This window comes from Callorhinus ursinus, unplaced genomic scaffold (assembly GCF_003265705.2).
Source record: "Callorhinus ursinus isolate GAN/ISIS: 27379988/994484 unplaced genomic scaffold, GSC_fseal_2.0 scaffold14, whole genome shotgun sequence".
In the NCBI taxonomy this organism is placed as follows: Eukaryota; Metazoa; Chordata; class Mammalia; order Carnivora; family Otariidae; genus Callorhinus; species Callorhinus ursinus.
This window is the reverse complement of record NW_027397076.1, coordinates 24,630,281-24,656,247: the sequence shown is the minus strand read 5'-3', so window position 1 is coordinate 24,656,247 and position 25,967 is coordinate 24,630,281. Positions and strand designations below refer to the sequence as shown.

General features: G+C 37.6%; 1 protein-coding gene across 1 annotated transcript in view; it reads left to right on the top strand.

The window, feature by feature from the left end:
• Positions 1 to 25,301, top strand: part of METTL25 (methyltransferase like 25) — a 182,604-nt gene extending 157,303 nt beyond the window's left edge. Inside the window, exons 15-16 of the transcript XR_012380675.1 lie at positions 5,208 to 5,383; positions 24,384 to 25,301. The gene's annotated coding sequence lies outside the window, so the exon portion shown is untranslated. The remainder of the gene's footprint in view (positions 1 to 5,207; positions 5,384 to 24,383) is intronic.
• Positions 25,302 to 25,967: the final 666 nt, after the last annotated feature.

Here is a 25,967-nt window from a genome sequence, read left to right as displayed (position 1 = left end):
ACTCCTTTCACTGCAACCTATCAAGAATATAATCTGGTTTCAAATGATCATGTATTAACCTGTTATAAAAAGTTGCCATAATGTGGAGTAAAGAGAAAAAGTAGCATCCCATAGAGCGTTTGGGTAACAGGCACTTGGAAGCTATCTATTCTTATCACTTTCTTAGGGGTGGTTATTCATGTCCTTTTAAAATTATCTGACTCATTTAAGGAACAAATGGAGGTAGGGAGAGCCTTAGAAAAGAAAGAACTCAAAATCTCAGATTTTAGGCAGGGCAAATAAAAACAAGAAATTTACATGCTAGGGTGCCATGTGATTCTGTCATAGATAGAGGTGCTGAGCAACTTCTGCTCTGGAAGGAACCTAAAAAAAGAGTCAAGTCCAAAATATTTAAAAATGATGCAGAAGCACATGGGTCCATTGCATAGTTCTGAACACCCCATCAGCGTGCAATAAACATTTATAAATCTCACCTGGAAAATGTGAAGTGCTCATTCTCAGCTCTGATTTCAAGTGATATACTTCCATGTTTTCTTGAGGTTTTCTTTAATTTCAGGAAAAGTCATTTTCCAAGCTTAAGGAGATACTTTTGTCTTGTTGTCTGGGTTGGAAAGGAACAGTTTTTATAGTTAGCATAAAAGCAAATCATTTTTAATGAAAGCCTCTTTTTAAAAAGTTGCTCATAGCTGTTTTTAAGATACCTACTAATTAGTTCTTTTGTTTTAGGTGGACATTTGTCTGGGTCTAGGAAGCCAGAAAGTAAAGAGGAAAGTTAATGGTTATCAAGTAAATTCAGGCTGCGGTTATGTGTTCATACAGGAAAGTTGGTTTCCTAAAATTTAGTTGCTCTGGTTCTCTTATATTCCTCTTAATGCTTCTTGAAAACAGGATGATCAAATAGTATAATTCAATTCTCATTCCTTACTTATTTGTGGATATTGGCAAGAGGAAAAGGGAAGAACCAGAGCAGATCTCTGATTCCTGCCTCTCAGGGGATGTTATCTAGCAGAAAGCAATTCAGTTACATTTTGCCTTGATAATGCTGTATGAAAAACAAACACAACACTTCAGAGGAACATACACCAATAAACATTAATTTTGACTTATGAGTACATGGGTTCTCTGGTGTCTTGCAGACCTCAGCAGGCCTCTGTTAACCTGAATTGGGCTTGTTAATGCTTCTGCAGCCAGCAGAAGCACAGCTAGTTGCTGGCTGTCCTAGGATGGCCTCAGGAGGGACAGTACTGTTCACCTCTTAAGTTTTCCTCACTTCCTGTTAGCAGGCGAATGGAACTTGTTCTCACTCTTATGGCAGGAATCCAAGAGAGCAGGGAGAAGTATACAAGGCCACCTGAAGCCTGAGCTCAGAATTGGAATTCTCTGGCTCAGGCCACATAATTATGGCTAAAGCAAGTCATAAGGCTAGCCCAGCGTGAAAGGCTGGAAAACTTCAGGACTTTATGGAAGGAACTAGAGAATCACATCTCTAGCAGGGTGGACATAGAGAGGGATGGAAATTGGCACATTTTTGTAATAAATCCACCACATAGGATAACAATTTTGGTGAAAATGGGAATTGGCGGGGGGGGGGGGCGCTATGTCTTAAAACTGCATTTTCCACAGCAACAATCTGCTTTTGTGTAGGTTGTATATTTATTATGAGAAATGTGATTCCATCTCTTTTTTGGTACTATTTCTGCTAACACTATTTTATATCTAAAGCACAGTGGAAAAATCAGATAAACCAGTTCAAGTTTTTGGTATATTTTAATGATTCACAACTTCATTTATCTAAGTAAATTTTTCCACTGCCACTGACCTAATATTGTCAAATCTTCCCTTCAATTTTTTCTATGTACCGAAAAGTGAGGGCTTTTTTTTTTTCAAACTTTCCATGGAGATTTTGACTAATGTCCTTATTATACTTATTCATATGTATGCTCTTCCCCTATCACTAATTCCCCCCTGGTGTGGAAATCTCTCTCTCTCTTCTCTCTCTTTTTTTTAAGATTTTATTTATTTGAGAGAGCGAGAGAGAGCATGAGCTGGGGGAGGAGCAGAGGGAGAGAGAGAAGCAAGCTCCCCACTGAGCAAGGAGCCCAATGGGGGGCTCGATCCCAGGACCCTGGCATCATGACCTGAGCTGAAGGCAGACGCTCAATCGACTGAGCCACCCAGGCGCCCCTCTCGCTTCTCTTAAGCCTACATTCCTCCTTCTTACAATAGCAGTACCTTGATTTTTCTGTAGGGAATTATCCTTCTTCCTTTCCATGAAGACTGGTTATGGCTATCAAGAGTTAGGGACATAACTCAAACTTGTCCATTGGCTCCTCTGCCAGGGGAATTTTAATATTTGGTTTCTTGGCTTCTCCTTTAATTCTATGAATTACTTCATATGCTTCCAAGAAATTTATTTGCAAGTTATCCAGAAGTGTTTCCTGTTCCTTACAACCAGAGGATACTAAAATATGCATCCCTTAAATTTTACTTTATGTATACTTTTTCTTACCTCAAAGAATGTATAGTATATTGCTTTCATTTTAAGTTCTTATCTAAGGAGTATAACTTAGGGATTTTTACTGAAACAAACAAACAGAGGGGCGCCTGGGTGGCTCAGTCGGTTAAACATCTGCCTTCTGCTCAGGTCATGATCCCAGGGTCCTGGGATGGAGCCCCACATCGGGCTCCCTGCTCAGTGGGGAGCCTGCTTCTCCTTCTCCCTCTGCCTGCCATTCCCCCTGCTTGTGCTCACACTCTCTCTCTCTGTCAAATAAATAAATAAAGTCTTTTTAAAAAAGGCATGTTTAAAAATAAAAACAAGTGTATTGAGTATTTGGATGGATGAACAGCCATGAGAGGTGTTGGAGTAGGGACCATGGTATGAATGAAATACTATGAATATTGTAGTATTTATTCATATTTGACAGTAAAGAGAAACTAGAGACAGAAAGGGTGTATGATCTTTGAAGTTAGATCAGGGTTCTAATTATAGGCCAGATAGGTACTAGATTATAGTCTTGGGTAATGCACTTAGATTCTTAGCCATTAAAATGTGATTCATAACACATTATTATACCAATCCTAGTGAGAACTGGAGATAATATATAAATTGCTTGCCACATTATAGAGGCTCACTGGTTTATAAATATTAGTATTATGCATTTATTTATTTATTTATTTATTTATTTATTTATTTATTTATTTTTATTATGTTATGTTAATCACCGTACATTACATCATTAGTTTTTGATGTAGTGTTCCATGATTCATTGTTTGCATATAACACCCAGTGCTCCATGCAGAACCGTGCCCTAGTATTATCCATTTAAATAGTGAAGAATTTACTTCACCTGAAGAAAGGTCTGTCCTTTGTCCCTGCTCCTGGTATGTAACCTCTAAACCCTTGGAATTTCCCAACTGACAGGAGCCTCTTTGCTATTCATGGTGGCTCCCTCAGACCACAGCTGATATTTTATGGTAATGAGGTAACTTATGGGGGGCCCCTAGTTAGTTCACGGTAGCAAGATGACTTAGGATGGGGACTGGCCACATTGAAAAGACCAACCAAGTGATTAGAAAATTGAGGTTTTGCACCTTGTTTTATCAGCCTGACCTCTGGAGGTGGGAGGTGGACATCAAGTTCAACCACATGGACAGTGGTTCAATCAATGATGCCTGCATAATGAAATCTCAGTAAAACCTCTGGAAACTGAAGCTCAAGTGAGCTTCATTTGTTGGCAATACTTTATGTACATATTGCCACATATCAATGCCAAAAGGATATGCATCCCTGAGGATGCAGAAGCTTCACACGTGGAGGCCTCCCAGTCCCAGATTCTGCTCTCTGCATCTCTTCCCTTGGCTGGTTTTGATTTGTATCCTTTGGCTATAGTAAAACTATAATGTTCTATATGGCCCTTTCCTGAATTCCGTGTCATTCTAGTGACTTACCAAAATGGATGGTAGTTTTGGAAAACCCCCAAACTTGCAGTTGGTGTCTGAAGTCTTGGTCTGGCTTGGCAGTATGGAAGGACCGTGTCCTTACCCTTGAGTCTGGCTGACTCTGAGTAGCATATTATATTCACCCAAGTAAACGGAATAATGCCTCTTGAAACTGAGAAAAACAATCCGGTTTTTCTTCGAGGCAGCTGGGAATGGTAACTGGAAATTAATTCTGTTTAGAATGTGTAAATACAAGTATTATTCTCTTAATTTAGTGCATGTAGTATATATGCTATCATTTTTATTATATTTTGGCAAATGTAAAAAAGCATTATAAGGACTTTCATATGTTCACGTGTAATCTCCCAAGACCCTACCCTTTTTTTTTATTAACATCTTGGATTCTTAAATCCTTTAATTCTGCCAAAGGGATTTCCAGAAATATAACCTTTATATTTGGGAAAAGATTTCTTCGCTGGTATTAGGCCGCTGAGCAGGATATAATTTTTCCAAAACTTACCTATAATAATAATAATAATGACTACCATTTAAAGAGTCCCTTTACTATGCCAGCTCAGTACTCTTATATGTACATATTCTAATCTTTATAACCAAACTGGAAGATATTTATTATCATTCTGTTTTTTTAAGATGACAATTATTATTTTTTTATTGAAGTATAACTGACATACAATATTCTGTTAGTTTTAAGTGTGTATCATAGTAATTCATTATTTTTATATGTTACAAAATGATCCCCATAATACGTCTAGTTACCATCTGTCACCATACAAAGTTATTGTAATATTATTGACAACATTCCCTATGCTAGATATTACATCCCCATGACTTATTAATTTTATAACTAGAAGTTTGAACTTCTTAATTCTCTTCACCTATTTTAAGCCTGCCCTCCAACCACTCCCCTGTCTGGTAACCAGCAACTGGTTTCCTGTATCTCTGAGTCTCTTCTGTTTTGTTTTTTCATTTGTTTTGTTTTTTAGAGTCCACATATAAAACCATATGGCATTTGTCTCTGTTTGATTTATTTCACTTAGCATAATACCGTCTAGGTCCAAATGGCAAGATTTCACTCTTTCTTATGGTTGAGTAGTATTCCATTGTAGATATGTACTACATCTTCTTTATCCATCCATCGATGGATAAAGGGTGGGGGAGGGGTTAGGGAAAGAAATTTAAAAGATTTGGAGTCTGAGAGTAAGTGGTTTTTTAATGATTTTTTATTTTATTTATTTATTTGACAGAGAGAGAGAGAGAGACACAGCATGCACAAACAGGCAGAGCGGCAGGCAGAGGGAGAGGGAGAAGCAGACTCTCCGCTGAGCAGGGAGCCCGACACAGGGCTCCATCCCAGGACCCTGGGATCATGACCTGAGCCGAAGGCAGACGCTTAACTGACTGAGCCACCCAGGCACCCCGAGTAAGTGGTTTATCACAGTCTTTCCTGGCTGGAAACTTATTGAGGATTGAACAGTTCATGATATCATAGTTAAAAATTTAAAGACACAGCAAGGTGTAAGTTTTAAAGGAGTCTTGATAGTAAGGTTTTCTGACAAGTGAGTTGTTTGTCCAGGTAAGTAACCTGTTGTTCTGATAGAACTGTCCACCAGAATGAACAATCTCTTTGCCCAGTAAAAAACAGTTTGCAGGAATTTCTGAAAGCAGTAAGTAAAATTATATATTAGTTCACATTCTTATCTTTCTGAACAAAAAATACCTGAAGTAAATGGTTAAGTCATGTTGACATGGTTGGTCTCAATTCTCAAAAATGAGGAAATTTAGTAATTTTCCAAGGACTACACCTAGGACTTGGGTGACCTCAAAGTCGTAGCTTATTCAATAGCTCCAGTCTTTCTCTCCAGATATTTTTATATATCCCTGAAAAATAAGACTACGTGTCATCACAGAACTTTACTACCAAGACTAAGAACTATGATAAAATGATTAAAGAAGATAATTTAGGTTATACAAACAAACTTCATTTAACACTTCATAAAGTGGACAGTCTCTATTTGGAGAACAGTGAGTCAGGGGATAAAGTGGTGAGTTTTATAGAGGAAAGAATAAGAAACAAGGAAGAGAAAAGTAGAGAATAAATAAAAAATGAGGAAATAAGTGTAGCGCAGAACTGGCTTGGCATTTGGGTACTGGCTGGCTGGATATATTGTGTTTCTGGTTAAATGAAGCATTTGCTGGGACACAGAAGTTATCTGAATTTTGTTTTGTTGACATGGCATCCCAAGCAAGAGTAGCTCCATCTTGGGCCTAGAAAGTTATTTCAACAGACCTAAGGTTGCCTATATCAATATGACTTTACTGTTCTTTGTTTTTTGTTTTTTCTTTTTTTCAGGAAGATAAGGCTATAGACTAGTAAATTACTTCATTGCTTTAAAGTGGAGGAAAATTAATTTTTCCTCCACCTTCTGAGTTCTTGACTGAGAACTCTGCAACAGGAGACAGATTAACAGGAGCAAAACACAGCAGAACAATTAGCTACATACATTATGAGAGCACCACAAAAATATGAGATTCAAAAGGCAGCCAGATAAGTGAGGTTTTTATGCCACCGTTAGCTAAGGAAAGGGATAAGCTTCTGGGGCTTCAAAAGAGGGAAGGCAATTCACACACAGGAGGGTAAGAAGAGCATATATTTGGTAAACAAAAGTTGTCCTGCCATGCAGAGAATTTCTCAGGAAAAATGTTATCTCTGGTAAGAACTCTCTCCCTGGGACAGCTTCCTTCCCCCAAATAAATTTCCTTTGTAAATGTAGATTTTTCTTACAAAAGGGTAACTTCTACTCTCAGAGCTTCTGCTGTGTCTTCAGTTTTTTAAAAAATAATCAGCCCCCAATAATTCTTATGCCAAAGAGGCATGTTTTGGAGTGGCACATCTGCTACTCTTCAACTTACTTCCAGAAAATTCATTTGGAAAAATAAACTATTCAACCAGTCACTTTCTCAGGACAATAGGTTGCTTATCTAGGCAAGCTGCTTGCAGATGACATAATTGTTTACTCATCAAGAATCACTTCAAAAAAAAATAGGGGCACCTGGGTGGCTCAGTGGGTTAAGCGTCTGCCTTCAGCTCAGGTCATGATCCCAGGGTCCTGGGATTGAGCCCCACATCAGGTTCCCTGCTCAGCGGGGAGTCTGCTTCTCCCTCTCCCTCTGCTCCTCCACCTCCCACTTGTGCTCTCTCTCTCGCTCACTCTCTCTCTCTCTCTCTCTCAAATAAATAAATAAAATCTTTTTAAAAAATCACTTCAAGATCCTCACCTCTCTGGGACCACTATCTTAAACTCCTTTATATCTTGAACATTTCCCAATCCCAAACAGATCCTTCCTTGAAAGACTAGGATTAAACCACTGGGGCCAAGACTTCAAAACCCTATAAATATATACCTCTGACATCCTTCAGAGATTCTGTTAGGACTCTAACAAGATTACTCTCTTTAACAGTAAGGATATAAGATAATAATAACAGTCAGTCACGACCCCACTCTGCTTGATGAGCAGGTAATTCTGGTAGTCATCTAGGTCTGTGAGAGACTGGACTAAATGGGTAACCAAAGGGAAATGCTAGAGAACGGAACATGCTGCTAATAATCTAGTGCATAAATATACGTCCTCCTTGTTCTGTCATCACAAATAACCTCTGGTTGATCTCTGGGCTAGGATCCCTATGACAGTGACCACTGGCCCCTATGACAAAAGAACATTTCAAAATTTTCTAGTCTTGGGGCAAGTAAAATAGAATAATAAAGATGTGTTATAAAGACTCCGTGAGAAATGCATGTAGAGTTTTTCATACCATGCCTGGCACATACTAAGTAATCTGTGTTGGCAGCTGATAGTATGATTCAGTACCCTTTGATTTTACTTTTCCTCTTCATCATTCCCAACTCCATATTCAAACTCATCAGTGACATTCAGGATGGGATTTTGAACACTAAACAGGTTTTATAGGGCTTTAACTTGAATCTCAACATAAAGAAATAATCACATAACTTTCTTCTAAGAAAAGAATACATTAATGATATTTGATATTTGATAAATATTGATATTTATCAAATATTGATAGGGTATTTCTCAAATATTTCTCAAATATTTATCAAATATTGATACAGTATTTATTAAAGTGCATTTTCACATTTAATGTTAGAGTGTATATATTAAAAATACTTACTCACTGTACGTGTTATTTGAATGCCTATATTATTCCAAAACAAAGTTTTAAGTGTGATAGATTTTTATTAAAAGAAAAAAAAAAGAAAAAGAGAAGAAAGCTCTTATCTGTGTAACATTGCTTCTTACAACTGCTGGTTGTAATGCACCAGGAGTCAAGGTGCCTGCTCATTTACCAGGGCTGAATCCAGACCCTATTAGAAAATATCTGTCCCCTTTGACTTAGAGAGGGCAAACGATCCTCCCAGACATGTCACCTGCCTCGGACTGATTTCATTCTCTTGCTTGGAAGGACAATAACATCTTGCAATTATGTTTGCTTGTCAGTACAGCCTTTTACAAAAAACTAAAGTGTGCCACTGAGTGTCATTTAGACTCAGTCAAGCTGGATTTATATAAAATAGAATGTGTTGGAGAGAAGAATGGATTGATATTTTTAGATCTTTTTAAATTTAAAAAGCTTTACGCCACCATTAACACATTCATTAAAGTAACATTCAATTATGAGATGGGTTTTTATGCATATATAATGTATCAAATTAAGCAGAAGAAAATAACATTAAGCCTTCTTATTTTAACTGCCTTTCCATTTCATCAGTTTTGGAAAAGTAATTCTTAATTTTTCAATTAATTTTTTATTAAGTACTCCCTGTAGGAATGACAATTCACTGGATACTTTGAAGAAAGACGAGTAGAGACTAGTCAAAGTAGTGAAGATGTCCTCTCGGGGTTGTTGAGTTCTTATTCTACATGGAAACAAGCCTGGACTCCCTGTTATTCTTTATCCCTATTATATACCATACTGTAGATCAGGCTTGTGAACTCAAAAACCAAGACTGGACAGGGAAATAAACAAGGGCCCTGTGCTCAGTGGAAGGCACCAGAGGTATGGAGACTATGAAAAGTGGAGCCATGACTCATCTCAGTATCATGGCTGCTATTTAGTTCTAGCTAATTGGAATTATAGGCCTAGTGTTAACAAATCTGCATATTTATGGAAATTATTATCAATTTTTAAATGTTGGCAACTAATTCAAATTAAAGGAAAGAATATATTCCCATAGGTCTTTGCTGTGTGGGCCTAACAGAAAGTAGCTATGAGCCAGAATCAGGTCGTAGCCCACCAGGTGCAATATCTGGCTTAGAGTGAAATGAAGTTAGAAGACAGAATTGTTAAAAACATCAAACAAGAAACAGAAAAAGAAAAAAAGTCGTCAGGAGAACTTTGGTTGCAAGTGACTGAAAATTCAACTTTGATTGGCTCTTTATTTTTATTTTTTAAACTTTTTTGAGTATAGTTGACTCCAGTTGGCTTTTTACAAAGGAAGGTATTTTAAGTGAAAAATCCAGATGTAAGACTAGCTTCAGGCAGGGCTGTCTCTAGCAATTCAATAAGGTCAACATCATTTCTCCCCATTTCTTACCGTGGCCTTCCAAGTTTTCTGCTTTATCCTGAGGCTCCACATGGTGACCCTCAGTAGATTCAGGCTTGTTTATTAGAATTGAAATGTAATTTCAATTACATTGAAATTGAAGATATGAAGTCTGGAACATGAAATGTTGGCTAAGAGAAAAAGAAGTTCTTTAGCTCCTGCAGAAGAGAGAGTAAATGTGTCCTTCCAAATGGGGCAAAAAATGTCTCTTTGTATGTAACTACTTCCTATGATGTTGTGGGCCCTACATTGGACTACTATGGCCAGGAGATGGAATCACCACTTAACTTAAGCCATTTAGAGTTTCAGGGGCTCCCCTGGAACAACCCTATCCAAGAACACAGCCGAGAATGGCAAACGGTAGTTTCACAATATTTTCTTTAGGGGTTACTGATGTATAGGAAGGGAAAGAGACTCAGAGTCACAAGCAATAATTGTCCATCAGATTAGGGGGAAACTATCAAAGAAACTGAAAATAAAACACCAAATTAGTAGGGGAAAAAAAAGTAAGAAAAGAATATGCTAATCAATGTGAAATTTTCAATGCAGTAGGTATGGGGATCAAAGGCATTTGTTGCAGGGACCTAAAGTACAAGAACAAAAAATATCTGCTGTGAAAGTACTAGAAGAAAACATGGGAGGATTTTTATTTTTCTAATTTCAAAGTGAGCAAGGTCTTTCTATTTTTTTTTTTTTTTTTTTTTTATCTATTCATGAGAGACAGAGAGAGAGAGAGGCAGAGGGAGAAGCAGGCTCCCAAGGAGCAGGGAGCCCGATGCGGGACTCGATCCCAGGACCCTGGGATCATGACCCGAGCCGAAGGCAGACACCCAACCATCTGAGCCACCCAGGCGCCCGAGCAAGGTCTTTCTAGTGAAAATACAAAACCCAGAAGCCATAAAGGAGAAACTAGATAAATTTGACTACACGAAACCTTAAAATTCTACATGTCTAAAATAACAGTTTCATTAAAAATAAGACAAGTAACAAACTGGTAACCTATTTGCAACTCATGTGATGCACAAAGAAATAATATCCTTAATGTTTAAAGGGCTCTTACAAGTCAAAAGGAAACATAAACCCAATAAGAAACTGCGCATAAGTTATTAATAGGAAAACATGGCTTAAAAATGTAAAAAGATGCTCAACTTCAGTTATAATTAAAGAAATGTAAATCAAAAGAAGCAGACATTATTTTTCACATATGAGATTACCATGGATCAGAAAAGATGGTGTTATACAAGGAGGCAAAGCTGTGAGAAACAAACCTTTTCTTGCATTTTTGATGGGAAGATAAATTGACATAATCTTTTTTCCAGGACAATGGGCAGTATCGCTCAAAATGAAAACATACTACCTCATGGCTATGCAATTTGACTGCAAGGATTGTATCTGTCAATGCCCTTCAGTCAAAGAGTACCAGGAAGGCAACTATAGTTGAATTTGGTGGATTTATTACCCATCCCAGCAAGATAGGACTCATACCACAGAGAACTGTGAGGTGCCTTGGTAGGAAAGGCTCATTTCTAACACCTTGTTATGGGCTTTGGGCTTTGATTGGTTGATTTGGGAAGAGTCCAAGGGCTTAGGTCTGGAGTGGGTGCTGTCACAAAGTCAGAACCATCTATGATTATCTCAATTAGTCTTTTTTAGAGGGAGGTCAGAGTAGAATGAGGCTAAAGCTGTAATTTGTAGTAAAAAAAAAAAACAGCAGTCAGTCTTACTAAGTGGAAGAGGAGATGTTTGGTGTTTTGTGTGTTTGTAGAGTGACCTTGTTTTGTCTGTGCTTGGACAAAATTATGAAGTGGTCTTGTTTTGACAAATGTTATCCAGGTCTCAGAGTGGCTGTATGATGTTGGCATTCTATGACATTGTGTACGTCCATAGGAGAACAGTGTGGTCTAGCTGTGAGTGCCCAGCTAGCTTCAAACATCCCTGGAGACTCTCTCTAAGTGACATCAGGGACTTGCCCTTTGCTTTCTCACATCCTAAAGATATACTTCCGGTTATGCAAAGAGATTTATGTACAAAGGTATTCAATATAGCAATATCTATAGCAGAATATTCTAAACACACCAGTGGCAGAAAGGTGAAGTAAATTATGATTACAGTCGTATAATGGATTGCTGTGCAGCTGTGAAAAATGAAACGTGCTGACAGGAAGAATTCTAAAATGTTAGGTGGGGCACCAGGCTCAGTCGGAAGAGCAGGCAACTCTTGATCTTGGGGTCGTGAGTTTGAGCCCCATATTGGGAGTAGAGATTACACAAACAAACAAATACTTTAAAAATGTATTGTTAGGTGATAAGAGCAAAGTATAAAATCTCATCTGTTCCCATTTGTGCTGACAGTCTTTAGTGCTGTTTGATAAATATTTCTGTTTCATCCTCCTTCCAGTTGCAGAATATTTCCTGGCCCCTTTGTGTTTAGACAGGGCCATGTTACTAAGTTCCTATAAATGAGTTAACAATAGGGCATGAGTCACTTTTAAACTATAACAGTTAATGGTTGACCCAAGGTCCTCAGTAACTCTCTTTCCCTTTGTCATGACTACTGGCAATGATCTAGATGGCAGTCTGGATCCTAGGATAAGAAAAGCATGAAGCAGAGCCTCCAGGTGACCTGGGCGGGGGGGTCAGGGGGGAGGGAAGCCTTCTTGGTTAAGCCACTGAGATGATGGGGTTGTTAGTAACCACAGCATAACCTAGTCAGCCCTGGCTAATGCGAGGTTAGTACCAGAATTGGAGAGCTACAATAAAGAATATGTGGCATTGGGTTAGGGGTTGGGTTGTGGTCAGTGGAAAAACTTTTATGTGAGAAAACTGTGTCAGCAAGAAAGCTATATGAATGGAGATCCATAGCCTGCGGGAGCAAACATAGATGAAATTGTCACCAAAAAAAAAAAAAAAAAAAAATGAGAAGACAGTGAATGTACCTATTAGAATTGAAGCTTTTAGGGCAAGAAGTCCAAAGATGAAATGTTAGTAGTAACTGTTAGTTTCTATTGACTGCATTTGGCAAAGTATTCCAAGCAAGAGACTAGAATTAGCTGTTTCATAAGCAGGAATACAGTTGCCCTTCCAGCATGTTAGTTTCAAGCCATCTTTTGTTTCTGAAAAGGTCTCTTGATTTATATTTTCCAGCATGCGTTCTCATCCATTGCTTTAGTTTAAGTTCTCCTCATCTCCTTTTATCTCTTCTTTGCTGCTTCTTTGTCTATCACTATCTCTGTCTCTCAAATACTTTTTAATGCTTTATTTCTTTTTGATTTTTTACTTTTCCCTTTCTATTTATCTTCAGGCATTCATTATCTTCACTGATTCCCTCTTGTGTTCTTTCTGCTTTATTCTTCAATTCTAAAATGACTTTTTGTTTTATTAATCATATTCTACATTCTGTGAGCTCAAATTCCAAATCTTCATATTCCTTTCTCTCCTCTCTAATTAGCTTCTTTCTGAATTCTTAGAATTAAGATTTCTGATGGTCCATAGCTATTCATGTTTGCTTAAATAATTTTACCTCACTTTTAAAAAAATGTGGTCACAGTTTTCATCTGTTTTTGTGTTTAGATCATCCTGGCCATCCTTATCTGTAAGATTATTTTGCTCGATTTTTTCTTTCTTATTATAAAAATCCCTTTCTGTATGATTTTCATATGTTACACATGTTTCTGTATCAGAAAGGGAGGAATCAGGACAGCTTCCCTAGCTTCAGGGCTCGAGATCTCCTTCCGTAATTTTCAAAAATGTATTCAAAAAGAAAAGTTGATATTTTCTTGAAATCTGCTAACTCTGGTTCCTTCTCCCCAATGATTCTTTGAACTTTTTCTTTCCTTCTTCCTAAAGGAGTTCTACTCCTGGTAGTTTTTACATGTTGTGGGATTTGGTACTAGAAGGGAATCGCCCCTGATCACTATCCAGTATTGTTTAAGCCCAGATCTTCCAGCACCATCATCATGTGCACTGTGGTCCCGCACCTCACACTGGGAATGAAGTTCTGTCCATTTCCCTCCCAGTTTCAGCTGCTAGCTGCAAATATTCCTGAGGAGTTTACCAGTGAGGACCTGCTGGTAATTTGGGTATTTCTTAGGTCTGGGGCCATCAGAATCTTATTTGCCTTTCCCCTGCCTCTCTTTCACATTGTTGCTGGCACCATGTGTTTCTTCTTAGTAGTGGTAGTGTTTGGTCTTCACCTGCTTTATTTTAGGGTTTAAAGTGAATCCAGTTTTAGGTTAGTGGAAGATGTCCATGTGTTTAGGTTTTGCTATCCTAGTTGCTGTACCTGATTATATGAGAAGATTTGCAGAAATTAAAAATCTCTGCCACCATCTTCCCAGAGTCCTCCACCTCTGAATGTTTGGTTTTAATGCTTGGTCTTGGTTTTAATGCTTTTATATATTTTTTTCTTTCTTACATATATACTTTATCGTATACAGCTGTATACATTCATATTACGTGTGTGTGTGTCTGTGTGTATATCAGCACAGCCCTGTGACACCTTGAGCAGAAAAAACTGTAAATTCGTGACATCCATTCCAACTTTGTCACTATTGTAAGTGACCCAAATTTCATTACAACACTTTTGCATCCATATTTTGGTCTCTAATCTACACACACTTAGGTGCATGCATGAAGACTCCTTGAAAAGTAGGTGATTCCAAATTTTAGAGGAGAAAAAAATCAGTATGGACCTGGAACGTTTATTTGTTGCTACTAATTCTATAGATGAGGAAATTGAACTCCAAAGGGTATTCCTAGACCCAAGCATGCTTTCGAAAATGTCAGCAAAAGTGCTGAAATAAAGGGAGACAAATTACAGGGGCCCTTATGCATCAAATTTTTGCATTTTGATCATTAAAACAAGATTAGAGATAACTGTTATGATGATAATAAACTAAACAGATTGAATCTAAGAAAGTCTTTAAGTTAAATTCCTAATAAACAAGAAAGTTTATATAAGATTATCAAAGGGTATTAAAATACACAAGACAAGTGAGTATATTAGAATATGCTTTATGTTTTGTTGATTGGCATATATAAGGGATTGTTAATATATAAATATAAGGAATTATGAATATACGAAAGAGTTAAATATCTGTCTATAAAGTTTAGGTATATGCTTTCTTTGATCAACACAGAGTACACAAGAAAGCCAAGTTATCCCAGCAAAAGTAGATTCAGTAGCAAGAAAAGGAAGACCTGATCAGCACATATAATTAATCAGATTCAAAGGGTGTCCACAGCTAATCGGCTTCAGTGGTCACACACAATAATCAAGTCAAAGGAGGGCTCAACAGTGTTCTAAAATGATAAATTAACCAAATGTACAAAAGAGTAAGTGGACTATCCAGACACAATTCCTCATCTCCTAGGAGCCGACAATTCTTGATGGTCCAACTAATTATAATAAAATACTAATAAGAAATATATAAGATTTTAATAGTACTAACAAACACACTAATACATCAACATGACAGGGCAATGGATAGGATCAAAGTTAAAAGAGTTTCTTACTTCTTGGAAAGCGACCAAGTCTCAAAACATTAAAACTTTTATAAAGAAAAAAATTAAAAGTCTCAAGTTCTAATAATCAGAATTTTACTATAAAAAGGAATTTACCATTGGTTAAGCAGCATAGAAATTACCTTAGACTGTTTAACCAGAGCCATGTTTCAACCAAGAATTAAACTCTTTATAACCTATATCCCAAACCTGGTTAGTCTGAAATGATTCTAAAGATCTGTTAAGATTATTGGAACCTCATGAAGGGCGTGTAATGGAAACCTAGGAAGAACAGACAAGAAATAATAATAAGGATAAAAATAATATAGGATACTTTTATTTCTGGTTTTAGATTAAATGTATTCATCAACTTTGTAGTCCTTGTACTAGCGTGTTGCCCATTGTTAAAGGTGTCTAAAACATTGAAAGTAACCTAGAATGTAAAGTATTTAGAAGTATTTTTGGTGGGCGCCTGGGTGGCTCAGTTGGTTAAGCGACTGCCTTCGGCTCAGGTCATGAGCCTGGAGTCCCGGGATCGAGGCCCGCATCGGGCTCCCTGCTCAGCAGGGAGTCTGCTTCTCCCTCTGACCCTCTTCCCTCTCGTGCTCTCTGTCTCTCATTCTCTCTCTCTCAAATAAATAAATAAAATCTTTAAAAAAAAAAAAGTATTTTTGGTAAACAATATTTAAAAATTGGGGGGAATTTACTTTGATAAATTCATAAATTTTGTTTTATTAATCTGTGATTTTGTTTTATTAATCTCTTAGAGGAATTTGAAAAAGTGATATTTAATAAATTTAATAAAAGTGGTATTTAATAAAGACCTGAAATTAGTAAATTGTTTACTCATAAAATAAAATATTAGTGACTACTAATTTCCCACACTAAAGCCCATCATACAATAAAAATTCTTAATAAAATTCTAGTCAGGGGAAAGCAGAAATTTAAAAAGTAAACAAATAAGCAAGAAGATTTCAGGAAGTTTGAGAGAGGTACAGGTATGTGATTCATTCATCAGTCTTACACATTTCACAGCGCTCACCATAGCACATACCTTCGCCAATGTCCATCACCCAGCCACCCCATCCCTCCCACCTCCCACCACTCCAGCAACCCTCAGTTTGTTTCCTGAGATTAGGAGTCTCTTATGATTAGTCATCCTCTCTGGTTTCATCTTGTTTTATTTCTCCCTCCCTTCCCCTATGATCCTCTGTCTTGTTTTTCAAATTCCTCATATCAGTGAGATCATATCATTATCTTTCTCTAATTGACTTATTTTGCTTAGCATAATACCCTCTAGTTCCATCCATGTCATTGCAAATGGCAAGATATCAGTTTTTTGATAGCTGCATAATATTCCCTTGTGTATATATATATATATATATATATATATATATACCACATCTTTATCCATTCATCTGTTGATGGACATCTTGGCTCTTTCCATAGTTTGGCTATTGTGGACATTGCTGCTATAAACATTGGGGTGCATGTACTACTTCGGACCACTACATTTGTATCTTTGGGGTAAATAAGCAGTAGCGCAATTGCTGGATCATAGGGTAACTCTATTTTCAGCTTTTTGAGGAACCTCCATACTGGTTTCCAGAGTGGCTGCACCAGCTTGCATTCCCACCAACAGTGTAGGAGGGTTCTCCTTTGTCTGCATCCTCATCAACATCTGTCCTTTCCTGACTTGTTAATTTTAGCCATTCTGACTGGTGTGATGTGGTATCTCATTGAGGTTTTGATTTGTATTTCCCTGATGCTAAGTGATGTTGAACACTTATGTTTCATGTGTCTGTTGGCCATTTGGATGTTTCTTTGGAAAAATGTCTGTTCATGTTCTGCCCATTTCTTGATTGGATTATTTGTTCTTTGGGTGTTGAGTTTGATAAGTTCTTTACAGATTTTGGATACTAGCCCTTTATCTGATATGTCATTTGCAAATATCTTCTCCCATTCTGTCGGTTGTCTTTTGGTTTTGTTGACTGTTTCCATTGCTGTACAAAAGCCTTTCATCTTGATGAAGTCCCAATAGTTCATTTTTGCCCTTGCTTCCCTTGCCTTTGGCGATGTTTTTAGGAAGAAGTTGCTGTGGCTGAGGTGGAAGAGGTTGCTGCCTGTGTTCTCCTTTAGGATTTTGATGGACTCCTGTCTCACATTTAGGTCTTTCAACCCTTTTGAGCCTATTTTTGTGTGTGGTATAAGGAAATGGTCCACTTTCATTCTTCTGCATGTGGCTGTCCAATTTTCCCAACACCATTTGTTGAAGAGACTGACTTTTTTCCACTGGACATTCTTTCCTGCTTTGTCGAAGATTAGTTGACCATAGAATTGAGGGTCCATTTCTGGGCTTTCTATTCTGTTCCATTGATCTATGTGTCTGTTTTTGTGCCAGTACCATACTGTCTTGATGATTACAGCTTTGTAATAGAGCTTGAAGTCCAGGATTGTGAAGCCACCAGCTTTGCTTTTCTTTTTCAACATTCCTCTGGCTATTCAAGGTCTTTTCTGGTTCCAAACAAATTTTAGGATTGTTTGTTCCATTTCTTTGAAAAAAATGGATGGTATTTTGATGGGGATTGCATTGAATGTGTAGATTGCTCTAGGTAGCATTGACATCTTCACAATATTTGTTTTTCCAATCCATGAGCATGGAACGTTTTTCCATTTCTTTGTGTCTTCCTCAATTTCTTTCATGAGTATTTTATAGTTTTCTGAGTACAGATTTTTTGCCTCTTTAGTTAGATTTATTCCTAGGTATCTTATGGTTTTGGGTGCAATTGTAAATGGGATCAACTCCTTAATTTCTCTTTCTTCTGTCTTGTTTTGGTGTATAGGAATGCCACTGATTTCTGTGCATTGATTTTATATCCTGCCACTTCACTGAATTCCTGTATGAGTTCTAGCAGTTTTGGGGTGGAGTCTTTTGGGTTTTCCACATAAAGTATCATATCATCAACAAAGAGTGAGAGTTTGACTTCTTTGCTGATTCAGATGCCTTTGATTTCTTTTGTGGCTAGGACTTCTAATACTATGTTGAATAGCAGTGGTGATAGGGGGTATCCCTGCCGTGTTCCTGACCTTAGGGGGTAAGCTCTCAGTTTTTCCCCATTGAGAATGATATTTGCTGTGGGTTTTTCATAGATGGCTTTTAGGATATTGAGGTATGTACCCTCTATCCCTATACTCTGAAGAGTTTTGATCAAGAAAGGATGCTGTACTTTGTCAAATGCTTTTTCTGCATCTATTGAGAGGATCATAGATTCTTGTTCTTTCTTTTATTAATGTATTGTATCACACTGATTGATTTGCGGATGTTGAACCAAACTTGCAGCCCAGGGATAAATCCCACTTGGTCGTGGTGAATAATCCTCTTAATGTACTGTTGGAACCTATTGGCTAGTATTTGGTGAGAATCTTTGCATCCATGTTCATCGAGGATATTGGTCTGTAATTCTCCTTTTTGATGGGGTCTTTGTCTGGTTTGGGGATCAAGGTAATGGTGGCCTCGTAAAACGAGTTTGGAAGTTTTCCTTCCATTTCTATTTTTTGGAGCAGTTTCAGAAGAATAGGTATTAATTCTTCTTGAAATGTTTGGTATAATTCCCCTTGGAAACCATCTGGCCCTGGGCTCTTGTTTGTTGGGAGATTTTTGATTAGGGCTTCAATTTTCCTTAGTGGTTATAGGTCTGTTCAGGTTTTCTATTTCTTCCTGGTTCAGTTTTGGTAGTTTATACATCTCTAGGAATGCATCCATTTCTTCCAGAGTATCTAATTTGCTGGCATATAGTTGCTCAAAGTATGTTCTTATAATTGTTTATATTTCTTTGGTGTTGGTTGTGATCTCTCCTCTTTCATTCATGATTTTATTTATTTGGGTCATTTGTCTTTTCTTTTTCATAAGTCCGGCCAGGGGTTTATCAATGTTGTTAATTCTTTCAAAGAACCAGCTCCTAGTTTCGTTGATCTGTTCTACTGTTTTTTTGGTTTCTATTTCATTGATTTCTGCTCTGATCTTTATTTTTTCTCTTCTCCTGTTTAGGCTTTATTTGCTGTTCTTTCTCCAGCTCCTTTAGGTGTAGGGTTAGGTTGTGTATTTGAGACCTTTCTTGTTTCTTGAGAAAGGCTTGTATTGCTATATACTTTCCTCTTAGGACTGTCTTTGCTGCATCCCAAAGATTTTGAACAGTTGTATTTTCATTTTCATTTGTTTCCATGAATTTTTTAAATTCTTCTTTAATTTCCTGGTTGACCCATTCATTCTTTAATAGGATGCTCTTTAGCTTCCATGTATTTGAGTTCTTTCTGACTTTCCTCTTGTGACTGAGTTCTGGTTTCAAAGCATGTGGTCCGAAAATATGCAGGGAATGATCCCAAACTTTTGGTACCAGTTGAGACCTGATTTGTGACCTAGGATGTGATCTATTCTGGAGAATGTTCCATGGGCACTAGAGAAGAATGTGTGTTCTGTTGCTCTGGGATAGAATGTTCTGAATATATGTGTGAAGTCCATTTGTTCCAGTGTGTCATTTAAAGTCTTTATTTCCTTGTTGGTCTTTTGCTTAGATGATCTGTCCATTTCAGTGTTGGGGGTGGTTGTTAAAGTCCCCCACTATTATTGTATTGTTGTTGATGTGTTTCTTTGCTTTTGTTATTATTTGGCTTATATAATTGGCTGCTCCCATGTTAGGGGCATATATATTGACAATTGTTAGAACTTCTTGTTGGATAGACCCTTTAGGTATGATATAGTGCTCTTCCTCATCTCTTATTACAGTCATTGGTTTAAAATACAGTTTGTCTGATATAAGGATTGCCACCCCAGCTTTCTTTTTTTTTTAAAAAGATTTTATTTATTTATTTGAGAGAGAGAGAATGAGAGATAGCACGAGAGGGAAGAGGGTCAGAGGGAGAAGCAGACTCCCTGCCGAGCAGGGAGCCCAATGCGGGACTCGATCCCAGGACTCCAGGATCATGACCTGAGCCGAAGGCAGTCGCTTAACCAACTGAGCCACCCAGGCGCCCGCCACCCCAGCTTTCTTTCGGTGTCCATTAGCATGGTAAATGGTTTTCTACCCCCTCACTTTCAATCTGGGGGTGTCCTTGGGTCTAAGATGAGTCTCTTGCAGACAGCATATCAATGGGTCTTGTTTTTTTATCCAATGTGATAGCCTGTGTCTTTTGATTGGGGCATTTAGCCCATTTACATTCAGGGTAACTATTGAAAGATATGAATTTAGTGCCATTGTATTGTCTGTAAGGTGACTGTTACTGTATATTGTCCTTGTTCCTTTCTGGTCTATGTTACTTTTAGGCTTTTAGCTTTTGTTCCCTGCAAACTTTCCATACAGTTTTGGAGGACAAGAGTGAAAATGTCTCCAGTCTCCCTCCCAGAGGACCCGAGAACTCGGGGCCCCACTCCTCAGTGAGCCCCCAGAGAAAAGCAGTCAATCACTCCCATCCATACTCATGCTCACCTGCCCCCCAAATAAATAAATTAATTTAAAAAAAAAGAAGAAGAAGGAAAGAAAATTACTCTTGTCTTGGCTCCAAAGGCATATACTTGCCCAGTGTGGTACTCATAGTTTCTAAAACTGTGACATTGGTCATGCTGTTCAGAATGACACTCATCACAGAGTTTGTCTCCCATCCCTCTAGCATCCTCTCACTTTACATCACTGAAGAAAAATGAAAATGGGAATAAACCCATAGCAATAAAGTTAAGATGCCAATACTTTATTAGGAAGTTCAATTCTGTGAAAGTAAGAATGAGGGAAAGAGAGAAGCAAAGTAAGGAAGGAGGAGTAGACAGAGTGGTGCATTACCAAGCTGGCCAGAATTCTCTCACTGAAGCAACTGGTTTCTTGGCTTTAGAGAGATCTTCAGACGGGCATATGAACTACCACGTCCCGGAACAGACCATAACCAGGGGATGGCCTCTTCTTGTTCCAGCCCTATCCCAGCCCTCTTGTTCAAGTTCACCCCACCTCAGCCCTTCTAGATTGTGTTACTCCCTCTCTGGGCAGGTTCTAGACCTTCTTCAGATCCACTAAAGCCACTTGGTCAGCACATGGTCAGGTTCTTCTTGCCAACTGGCACCTGGGATATCTCATTGGACTAAAAGCACAGAAGCTACCTGAGACTACTAGGGTCTAGTCAAAAGATCTCAGGAGCCAACTTGAGAAGTTCTCACTGGAGTAAAATGGAGAAAATTAGCAGCAAAATCAGTACTGACTGCACAGTTATAAAACAGATCAAATATGTAAAAATCCCTGAATTTTTCATGATACTAAAAAAAAAAAAAAGACAACCTCATTTGTTTGCTAGGGCACCACTCTATTGTTTTGAAAACTGGCAAGTAAAGGAAATACATTAAGCATGTATCTTGCCTTTCCTATGCAAACTGTATTTCAAGATAACAAATAGCTAACATGGAAAAATTCTTTATAGTAGAACAGATAATTCTAAGATATAAGAAAACTAAGAAAGTCGACATTTTGCAACACTTAGTGAAATAGTAAGCTGGTCAAAGATCATCAGCAGTTGCTAAAACCGTTAGGTAGATGTTGATGGGGAACTTTATGATAAATGGATGAAACTGGTGTTCCTGGCACCCACTGATGAATCCTCCCATCACTCAAAGTGGAGCAACCAGACCTCATACCTCTTATTCTCTTGTGATGCTATAGGAAGTACGCAGTTCCATCCAGACAATATTATCGCAAAAGGAAAAGGAAAAGGAAATTATTGCAAGAGAAATTATTGCATCATTAATTTAATTAAGCCTCTAATTCTAACTACCAGTTTTATGGAAAGAATTTAAAGAACTACCCATTAACAACATGATGACATGACACACCCCATCCAGCTATTCCATATTTCTGTTTTTTCTTTGTTCCTGTGAGGAAAAACCATTAGTTTGAACTACCACAGAAGCTGTATAATTATTATTCTTAAAGATTATAAATACATTGTCATTAAAGTCCGGAGTGATCTCAAGAAGGGTATCTGACCTTCGATCATGTACTTTTTCAGTCGAGATTTATTAGCCATCTACTGTAGGTCTAGCACTGCAGTAAGTGCTATTGATTCAGAAATGCACATTAGAGTCTCTCTCCCGGATTTGATCATAGTTCCCTCAAAAGCCAGGACTCCATTCTTATGAATAAATTAACTATGCAGAGGTATTGGGAAGGGAGTAGTGGAAAGAGCTCTGACCTAGTTATCTAAATATCTGATAGCTGGTAAAGTAGATATTAGACATGATCCAGGACTATGTTAATGAGAATGTTAAGAGTTTTAATTTTGGAAATTAAAATGTAACTTTTTGGCATGGCATCATAAAACATGCTTTATTCTCAATTTGTTTGTGGTTTCTTTGATTCGAAAGTCCAGTTTATATAGAATTGTTGGAATCAAAAGATAAATCAAGAAACCTTTAACATTTGAGTATGAACTTTTAAAAATTGTGTTAGTAGGTATTTCACTTATTATCTGTTAAAAAAAAAAAAGTCTATTGTGGATAAATAATTTTGGTACAAAAGTCAACCAAAAGAGCAATAGATACTGTGTGTCATTAGTCACAAATGGATTTCTAAGAGAGTCAGCTGATTTTTAAAATTTTGAAAGAAGAAGAATGGAACCTCTGGAATTTCATCCTCATGTGACAGAATCCAACAAGAAACCCCCACAGTGGTTGTTTTTTCCATGTCAAGCAAAGATTGTACGTTTGTCATGTAATCAGAACAATACATCACTTTTGTAGAAGGACCTTAGTTGCCTCATTCTGTCCACTAAGCACTTTTTAATCATCCTGGCTGGGAAGAAAGCTCAAGAGAGTTGATAGTCTTTGAAATAATTTTGAACAAGAACCCTTCATATTTTATGAATGCATTTTTCAACAAATTAACTAGAGTTATGAGAGTTTGGGAAAATAGGCCCTCTGAACTTCCTGGGGTCAATGAGAGTTTAACTTGCTTTTAAAAAGAATCTTTCTGTCTTATTGGCCCTCTATGGGAAGCCTAAAGTCTACTCCTGCACTTAAATTTACATCAAAGTCCCACTTTCAGAGGAAGAGACCAATTTAGCCATTTGAATCTGGCAAAAAGGGCTCTTCAGCTTGCATTGTGGACAGTGACAAGAGGCTAGATTGAGGAGAAGAAAATTAGAACACCAGGAAATGGACTTCCTGGAGATACCCTGAGCAGCTGTATGGGAGACTCTTTTAAGGGAAAGCTCTGAACCGGGGATGTGACCATGGTAATGCAATAGATGATTTTGAGATTATCTACCCAGCATCCCTGTTCTGGGAATTTCTTCTGATCTCAGTCCATCTCCTGGGTCCTCACAGGAGCCATTGTAACAGTACTATCTTTGAGTGACTTGCATGTAAATGGTGAATCTTAAGACCTCTGTATTTATGTTTCTTTCCACATGTATAAAAGCATAGTTGACCAACAGGGAGAAAAGAATAATGAAGCAGAGGCATAAAATGATAAGAGGAACGACATGGGAAATGGAAAGACTCCTGAACATTGGTATGCTGTTCCCCATTAAAAAAAAAAATTTTTTTTAAGGCCTGATTATAACATTTGCCCATTACTGCAGTGTAAATTCTCCTACCATAACTGATTTCAAACTACTAATGGGATGTCACTGAATGTGAATTTGAAAGAAATTCCTAGCAGTACACCATTATATAGTATTTCCAACACACAGATACAATTATATTAATATAATAGATAATATTAAAACCATTAATGGCCGAAAAATCAGGAAATGATGAGACCTAATTAATTAGTACCTAAATAATTTACTTAATTATAACTTTGTTTAATTTTTAATAATGGCTGTGTTTTACAATGAACTTTCAATATTCCTGAATTTAATAATTGACCCTGGTGAGCTGGGAGGGCTGGTTCTGAGTGATCCTCATGGTAAAAACTTGCCTTGTTTCAGTTGCCTCTAAACCAACAATCGCATTCTTGTCCTTGAATGACTTGAGATAGCTCAGTGCCTTTAAAGTAGGTATCACTCTGCTTCTCTGTTATACATAAGCTGACTCGTCTGATTTTGGCCATTTGTAACATAGGTAGGTGTTTTACTAGGGCTTAGCTCTCACTACAATTTTCAAGATAGTAGAAAAAGAAATATAAAAGAAGCCTTTAATAGTATTTCTGTTTTACTGATTCCTTGTGTAAAGTATTGTGGTTAACTCTGATATAAAGTAACTTGAGTTTTTTTTTTTTTTTTTCCCCTCATGATTGCTCGTACCAATTATCCTTTCACCATCCAGGCAGCCACAAGAGCTATGCTCAGGAAGAGCTTTTGCTGATGGGCCAGTGAGAATATAACCAAGAAGAGGCATTGCTCATCTTCAAGGTTCAAATTAGGCTTTTTAAAAAGTCCATGGTATAAGCTATAGTCTTGAAAGCAAGTGTTTCTCTTATAGAAGCTAAGCTTTTTTGAGTAATAAAAGACTTTGATGATCTCCAAAGACTAAGATCCTTGGAGTTCTCAAGCACAGTGTTTATGGATAAATCAGAGGATGAGGAGGGATGTATGACAATGTAAGAACAATTTCCTATCTCCGAAAGATAGAAAAGTGAGACTAATGGGTAATAAGGGAAAATCACTGAGGAAATGGCTAGAATTTAGATTGTGGATCCCTGAAAGGTGCTCAAGGATTCCACATTGCTGGAATTGGGGGTAGTGTATAATAGCATAATGAAAACTGTGATAGAAGCCCAACCATATTTGAGAGTCTCCCGGAATATAAAAGACTACAGGTTTTCACAAGGTACTCCTGCAAGTTTCCAACATGGTCCCTGAGCAATAAAGCAGAATGACTGAGGGGGGTGTCCCAGTGCCTGGGTCTGAGAGCAGTGTCACAGATTCCCCCAGCCCCACATAGAAGAGAGGAAATGCTGAGGCCAGTGGACTACAAAAAGCCTAATCGTAGGGGAAAGGTTGCATGATATATATTCATAATAACCAGAGATTATTACAGCACTAGGACATTTGGCAGTGAAAGCAACAAAGACCAGCTGCCTATTTCCAGATTCAATGAATTACCCCCAGCAGAGGCCAGGGACAACAGAAGACTGTAGTTGGATCAGAGGTTCCCAGTTGCCAATATTGGCATTGGTCAGGAATTCACCGTGCCTCTACAGAGGACAGGAGAAAGAGAAGAGGATGAGAAACAAAGTCTGAATTAACTCAGTACCCTCAAGGTGACTACATTTCACAGTGGAAGTGATTGGGTTCTCCTGAATTGATAAGATTTTATTATCTACCTTTAGCAGTCACAGGCCTTGTGAACAAAATTGCATTGTGTTGTACATAGAGAAACATTAAAAGTTACCTTTTTCACACCTGAGATTTTTTTCAAAATAACTTCTATAAGTACTTCCCACTAGAAATTTCTGGTTCAGTTTACAATTAGAAATAGGGATCATAGGATCCTAAGTATTCCTTGTCCAATTTTCTAGCCTAAGGTCTACTTAAGAAAAAAAGTAGAATCTGAGAATCACCAAAGTACAACCTTAGTTTGTCTTTGGGATGTACCAATGATTGTGGGGCTATATTCTTTTCATATAAATATATAGGAACCATAAAAACTTTTGAGGCAACAGTTTTTGCCATCCAATTTTGATATTTCCATTAGCATTTAAAGATTGGAAGAGGTTCAAAGTAAAATTTAGCATTTGTCCATTATAAATATTTTTGTCCAAGTCCAGGATAAGTGTAGTGTCATAATAGATACAACAAATATTAGACATTTTTAAGAGAAAGGAATAACAGAAAAAAGAATTGCCTGTGGATTATGAAATTCATCCTCAAAAGATTCTGATCCAGATTCTGATTCTGGTCTAGGATG